This window comes from Solanum stenotomum, chromosome 2, assembly GCF_019186545.1.
Source record: "Solanum stenotomum isolate F172 chromosome 2, ASM1918654v1, whole genome shotgun sequence".
NCBI lineage: Eukaryota > Viridiplantae > Streptophyta > Magnoliopsida > Solanales > Solanaceae > Solanum > Solanum stenotomum.
In genome coordinates, this window is record NC_064283.1 from 46,160,406 (window position 1) to 46,167,922 (window position 7,517).

Sequence of the window (7,517 nt, forward strand, 5' to 3'; positions counted from 1 at the left end):
AAAGACACCATTTTTAAAAGAATAATAACACGCTTAATTTAGCTCTTTTAAGAAAAAAACTTACACGAAACGAATTGAAAAAAAATAATTGCTAGACGTGGTGGATCTACCTACACCTTTAAGTTAGAAGTTTGGCAGCACCAGGCCCCTTATTTTCACGTATTACTATCGGCATGGACCAGTTTTGAGATACGGACGGACACGAAGAAGGCATGCAGCAAAAATGTTAAAAAATAAAGTCAAAAGAAATATAAGGTTGTTTGGAAAACGAAGAAAAAGAAATATAGCTAGTACAAATTGCTACTGATCAGGACACTCCTACAAGTCAAAAAAATATGATTGATTTTATATTTAAAAATATTATTTTTCCAATGCCTATTTGACTTACTATACATTGAAATTAAATGTAATTATCCTTTTCATAAAAAATTAAAAAAAAAAAGTAATTATCACATTCAAGAACCCAACATAAAAATTTCCAACCGAAAAATCTAATCAATATAACTTGGAATCAATTTTTTTAAAAAAAATCAAACCAACAGCAATGAATTTTGGTTTTCAAATTGAAAAATCAAATCAAACTGAATGCCCACCCAAAAGATCACTGCAAAGATTATCAGTTTCACTGTGTCTAAATTCCCCTTTTATATTGCATGAAGCTTTCATGATTTATTTCTGGTTATGTGAGAGCCATATGGGACTTTGGAGGAGCACGTCTATCTTACATCTCTTTAACTTCCATATGAATATATTTTTTTTTTCTTTTTTGTGTTTTCTTTGAATACGTGAAAGTCACAAGGTGATTTTCAATATGACTAAAACTGCAGGGAACTGTTAGGCAGTTTTCTTTGAAATAACATCAAAAGATATTCCATTCTCTTGAAGCCTATCTTGGAGGTCAGTCGGGCCAAACACAATCCCAGGAGGGAAAACACCGCCTTTTGGAAGATTGTGTCGTTCCTTGAGCAACATTAGGGCACACTGGACTAGAATGATTGGAGTTGTCGAATAACCAATCTCAGGTCCCATTACTCTTGTAATTATCTCCATATCAGGTTTCCTATTTCCTTGTGACGCAAGGCTGCTGCCATCACTAAACCCCTGTCCGACAAACCACATCTTAAAGGAAGCACTTGCCACTTCATCCTCAGTTGGACCTTTTTTCCTGAAAAATCCAAGACTGAACACTGAAGGGAAGTTCAAGAGGAGCCACCTCCCAACACCAGTTTTACCAAAGAGAGCAATGAACTTGCCAACTGTAATGAAACGAACAACACCAAACAGAGATTTTGAAGCTATCTTCATACCAAAGTGAGCTGGCTTTATTGTAGACCAAAATGCCTCTCTCCTCTCAATCTGTTCGGTGCTTTCATTAACACCAGGCAAACCACGAGAATTTTCAGCCAAACATGAAAGTGTTCTCCGTACCACAGTTGCATCTGCTGATGGTAACTTTACAGCCCAAAGCCCAACTTTCTTTAGGTGATTTACCAATGGACCTTTAGGAATAGTACCAGGAATCTGAAACAAACAAGAAAATATTGGAGAGTGACAGAGAAATACTATGTTTCACAGATCTGATGTGTTATTTAAGAAAACATGAATGTTGTCCCCACAGCTGCATGCTACATATGTATGGCTTTGAGGAATGTAAAAGCTAGCAAATATTGCAGGTAATCAAGTGTAAAGAGTCCATCCAAGAATGAATCTCTATCATTTGGTATGATAAATCCCATAATTTACTCATTCATTCCACCAGAAATCAACCATAAGGTTTATGAGTCCCTGTGATACATGCATTCATGATATCCATCACAAGGTTTATGAATCCCTACCATATACTCATCGATGTCAAAAGTGGGTTCTCAAAGTCCAAATGTAAGATTATAAAAGTGTAAGCAAAATGTGGAAATGGCTTTAACATAATTCCCTGTAGACATTGACTAAAAGTTGCACCTTCAAACACATAATGACTAATCGACCTCTGCTTTAAAGACTAATTGCTTGTTAACATACAGCATTTCACCAGTGAAAGAAAAATTAAAAGCAGCGAAGCTAGAATAGTTACGCAAGCATTTAACATATGTGATTGAACTGAGCCTTCCAATATCTATCATCATGTGTTTACTAGGTTTTGGCTATTGCACTATCTTGTTGTTGTTTGTAATCTTTCTTTAGGCTTTATATTATCTCTCTTGTTAGTTGTGATATTTTTGTCATTGTTTTCTACTTATTTAAACCTGAAATTGCTGCAATTGAGCTAAGGGTCATTAGGAAACAACCTCTCTAAGGCAGTGGTTAGATTGCGTACACTCTAACCTCACAAGACCCACTTGTGGGATTTCACTCGGTATGTTGTTGGATGTTCGAATTCTTTCCAATCTAACTAAGATAAAAGTTTAATTTGATTATATTTTCATACAGCATTGATAGACACGATTCACGAGTATATAAATCATATAGTATCAAAATAAATATTTCCATTTTACCTCGGGACGAGGCTTCTTGGGTCTGGAGCGTCTTAGTTCCTGCAATATGTCTGCGTTTGCCACACTAAGCACCGCTGACTCGTACGTCCCCAAATTTCCAACAATTCTCTTGTCTGATTCTAGACTAATGTAGGCCTCAACCTTACTAAATATTGCCGGCGGCATCCACTGTCTCGAATTGAACATCCAGCCTCAGCAGGAATAGAATCAAATCCACAAGCCGAAACAACTAACGATCCATTCTCCACAGCCTTATCATGGTACTTCACCTCCATCCTCTCCATAAACTCCGGTTCTCCACATATATCCAAGTAATCGCACCCGGAATCAACACAGGCCTCAACGACCGGTTCTCCATAAAGACGAAATGGTCCGACACAGTTGAGGATGATCTTAGTCCGGGAAGCGAGGTGACGGAGTGAAGCAGGGTCGGTGGTGTCGGCGGTGAGGATCGGGATTTCGGGTGGCGGGTTTCGGCCGGAGGCCCATTGCAAAGCCTGTGAAAGTTTGGAAGTGTTACGGCCCGCTATGGCGAAGTTCTTCAATGGTGAAGAAGGAATGTTGAGGAATTTGAGAGTTTCTCTAATGACGTGTTTGCCTGTAAAACCTGAAGCACCTAAAATTATCATGTCGTAAGTTGGGCTTGGGCTGGGCTTTTGTGATATGGCCCGATTGGAAATTGTAAAACATGTTGGATGGTCTAATATTTTTGGCAAAATGGTCCTATTTCTTTTGTATGCAGTAACAATGGTCCACATCTTTTGGCAAAATGATGCACTTATGACCCAGATTCCGTTAGAAAATCCAACGTACGCCTCACGTGATTCTTTTCTTTCCCGGCAAACTTCAAAATTAATGCTCCTCCTCCTGAATTGCAGATTTGCAGAGCATTTATGGCGCCATGAGAAGTTAAATGACCAAATCACATAGAGTCGTTTGATAGAAAATATTTTTTCATAATATATTATTTTTTGTATAATTTATATGGCGCTTGATGGTAATTATAAAATAATTTACCTAAGTATTAAACTAATATAATATTTAGTTGATTATTTAAAAACTCACGTAATTAATATATGTATAAATTATGATGGAATTTATATATTATTATATATAGCATAAAAGGTGGAATAACTAGTATCTACATAAAATAATTTTACATAGATTCACTCATAAGTAACTAAGTTCTACTTTACTAATATATGCACGTAACTCTATCAGCTGGGGCGGATCTAACTTTATGGGTGAAGTGCCACAACACCCACTGACCTCGGTTAAAACTTTGTATATATACATATATAAGTATAATATATGAATATATATTATATCTGTCACCCAATGAATAATATGTTGAATGGCTCAACTGGCGAAGCACAACTCTATCAACGTGAGCTTTGAGAGTTTGAAGCTCCTTGACAACACTTTTTTTTATCCTTTGCGTGATATTTTATATTAATTATAGATTGATATTTCCTCAATCCTTAATTACTTGTCCATTTTTGAATTGACACACCTATTAAGAAAACAATTATTGACATATTGAGATTATCATTTTACCTCTATTAATTATGAAGTTCTGATTTTCAAGAAGTTCTACCTTTTTCAAAGTAATTAATTGAGGGTATAATAGGTAAAAAAAATTATCTTTTCTTGATTTGTCAAAATGAACAAGTAATTAGGGACAACTATAAAATAAAAAGTGGACAAGTAATTAGGGACAGAGGGAGTATTAAATTTCGAAGGTCACATAAGTGTTAATAAAAATATGTTTAAATAGTTTCTTTTTTGAAAAAGTTTTTGAAATGATGGATAGTATTATATTAAAGATTTTGAATTTAAAGGTTCAATCTTTAACGTCACGCTAAGTGGACATAACAAGATTACATGTATAATTTTTATTTTTCTCAACTATATGGTATTAAATAACGTATACAAATTTGAATTTTTAAGGTGAAAAATCTCTTGTTTTCTCAAAGTTCTAGAATAAGGTCTCTTATTCTTAAAAAAATATATCAAAAAACAAACTATTTAAGAGTATATATTTCATATTAGAATATTTAAAAGAAAAAGACATTATAAAATATTTATATTTGATCAATTTATTTATAGTAATAAAAAAAACTAAATAACCCGAATCATAACCTAAAATTGAAGGAACCAACCTGTTTACCATTTAGATGATATGACACCCCTAGCCTCCGAATCCTGGATCCGCCTCTATACCCCTTACGATTAGGCCTAAAGAGGTTTTCTTGATTTTATTTTATAGGTTGCTTATATTATTATTGTTTTGTTTTATGTTTTTTTGTGAATTTTTTTTTTATCCTATTCGTATAATTAAGATATCTGGAAAAAATATTTTCTAAATTTATTTCGTAAATGGTCGAGAGATCTCAATTCTCAAAGTAATTGACTCTCCTAATAGAAAAAAATTTGGGCGAAATGGTCTAATAGACCCCTGTACTTGTATGAATTTGTATTGTGAACCCTTCTACTTAACTCTTTATCAATTGAACCCTTAAACTTAATAAAACACAATTTATCAAACCCCTCTGACTATTGACTAGGCTTATGTGGCATCAATATGGTTGAGTTGGCAAAAGTGTGTGAATTCACTCTCGTTAAGGTGAGTGATATCCTATCTAAGTTTTAAAAAATATTAAAAAATTAAAAAAATAAAAAATAAAATAGTAAAATAAAAAAACTTTTAAAAAAATAACTAAAAAAGGCTTTCTTTTTCCGCCAACCGATTCACCTCCATTTTTGGCCATCTCCATCCCTGTCCAATCCATTTTTCTTTCTTCTTCACACTCTTGTCATCTTCTTTAGCAGATTTTCGCATTGGCACCTAGAGAGAGACGACACAGGTCAGTGGAAGAAGAACGAGGTGGGTGAGGGTGGGATCTGGTCACGACAGCGAAGAGGTTTTCCGGTCAGATCTGGTGGCCATGGTGCGACGGAGATGAAGACGGGTGAGGAAGAGAGCACGTATGGTCGCCGGCAAGAGTTGCGACGACGACTGAGACGACGGCGAGGAGCCTCCTAGCATATTTGTACACTGAAGACGGTAAGGAGTTTCTTGGCCTTCTGATACTCCGGAGAGGATGGAGAGCATAGCGGTCGGTGATGGTGAGGGGCGAGGAGCTGGTGCGGCTGCTTAGGGTTTCTGAATTTGTGGAAGTTAGAGAAGGAGTAAAGAAAATGGTGAGGGTGTGCGATGAAGATGGAGGTTGGTGGGGGAGATCGTATTTGTGGTCTTGCCAGCAAGAAGAGCGGCAACAACAACAACTTTTTCCGGCAGTTGGGCCATTTCACGGTGAAAATGGAAGATGATGTGAGGAGACCCAAACTTTTAATTTAAAATAATAAATTAAAATTTAATTTGTCAAAATTGATCAAAACTTTATGATTTTTCTTTTGTCAAAAAAGAAATTATTATAAAAATAAAAAATGATGTGGCAAATTTTATCTGACATGGCATGTGACATCAGCGCGATTGAGAATCATGATGAGTTGAAAGGGTTCAATAGGTTGAGTTTAGATGGGTTCAGGGGTTCAGATGACAAAGAGGTAAGTAGAAGGATTCACAATACAAACGCATACATATACAAGGGTCCACCAGATCATTTTGCCAAAAAATTGGATCTAAAATATTTACCCAAAATGGTCGCTCTACTTGTTTTATTGCAACCAAAGTACTGCTTCTTCTGATAGCCCATTTTGGTTTAGAGATCATTTAATTTGGATTACCGTTTGGCAGTTATATTATTCTGAAATTCTTCCACGTAGAATACCGTTGCAATAGCCAATACGTTTCAAATTTACTAGACAAACAATTAACATCTTATTATATTTTTTCCTATTTACGTCTAGAAATGATTTAAGAAAGTAAATTATCAAAAACAAATTTCAAAAAAATTATTCCCTCCATTTCATACTAATTGAATTGTTGAGACATTTTTCATTTTTCAAATTAACTTAATTGTTCAATTTTCAAGACTACTTTTAGAATGATTTTCCAATTTTACCCTTCAGTAGTTAGTATTGGAATTAGTTATTAATTAATGTTTAGTTATTTTAATCATAATTTTGATAATAATTAATAAGGGTAAAAATGAAAAGTTAAGCCTAATTTATATCTTAATCTTCTTTTCTTAAAGGAGTGTGAAACACCTCAACAATTCAATATTAATATATTACATAACTATTTATACAATATCTATATTACATATAGATGTGGTCATTTTGTTGGGAGGAAAAATGGTCTCATAATATACTTAAACGTAAGAAGCCAAGTTTTAAAATGTTCTTAGACAAGATTATGGCGCAAAACTCCACTTGGGAGTAATAAAATGAAGAGGAGAAGAAACAAACTAGTTCCAATTGAGGGATAGAGAAACGTCTATGATATTCTTGATGCATTATTATAATTTCTTTAATTATTATAGGGGGACTAATGACCCTAACTCCAACTTAGGCATTGTGTTTAGTTGTAAAAGTGAATACACACATATATTTTCTTCATTTTAATTTATATAACATAGTTCAGACTCAAGAGTAAAACAAGAAAATTTATATTCATGATTTATTTGCATGTTCTTTAAATTATTTTTCGACATTCTTAAAGCTTGTCTATGTCCAATCCAAATACAAAACTAAAATAAAGAAGTTTGACTCTCAAAATTTAATGTATATCATAGTATATCATATTATAAATCGGAACACATAGAGATAGAGAAGGGAAGAACAAGCACCTTAGTAAATGAGAAATTGAGGAAGAGCAAGCCTTCAAAGGTTAAGCACTTCTTTAGTGATTGCTTTTTGGGAAGCTCAAGTTGGGGTTTAAATAGGGATAAATGTTCGGAAAAACTACGCAAATACACATACATTACTATCATATATACTATATTTACCTCTAGTTTAAAATAATTACACATATTATCACTTTTAATATTTATATCATATATTTTAAAATATTTAATCGGATACACAAATTTCTTAAATATGATATTGAATAATCATCTTAAA

The 7,517-nt window shown here is 33.9% G+C and overlaps 1 pseudogene; it reads right to left on the minus strand.

Moving 5' to 3' along the window:
* Nucleotides 1–805: 805 nt before the first annotated feature.
* Nucleotides 806–3,282, minus strand: LOC125857057 (probable mitochondrial saccharopine dehydrogenase-like oxidoreductase At5g39410; annotated as a pseudogene).
* Nucleotides 3,283–7,517: the final 4,235 nt, after the last annotated feature.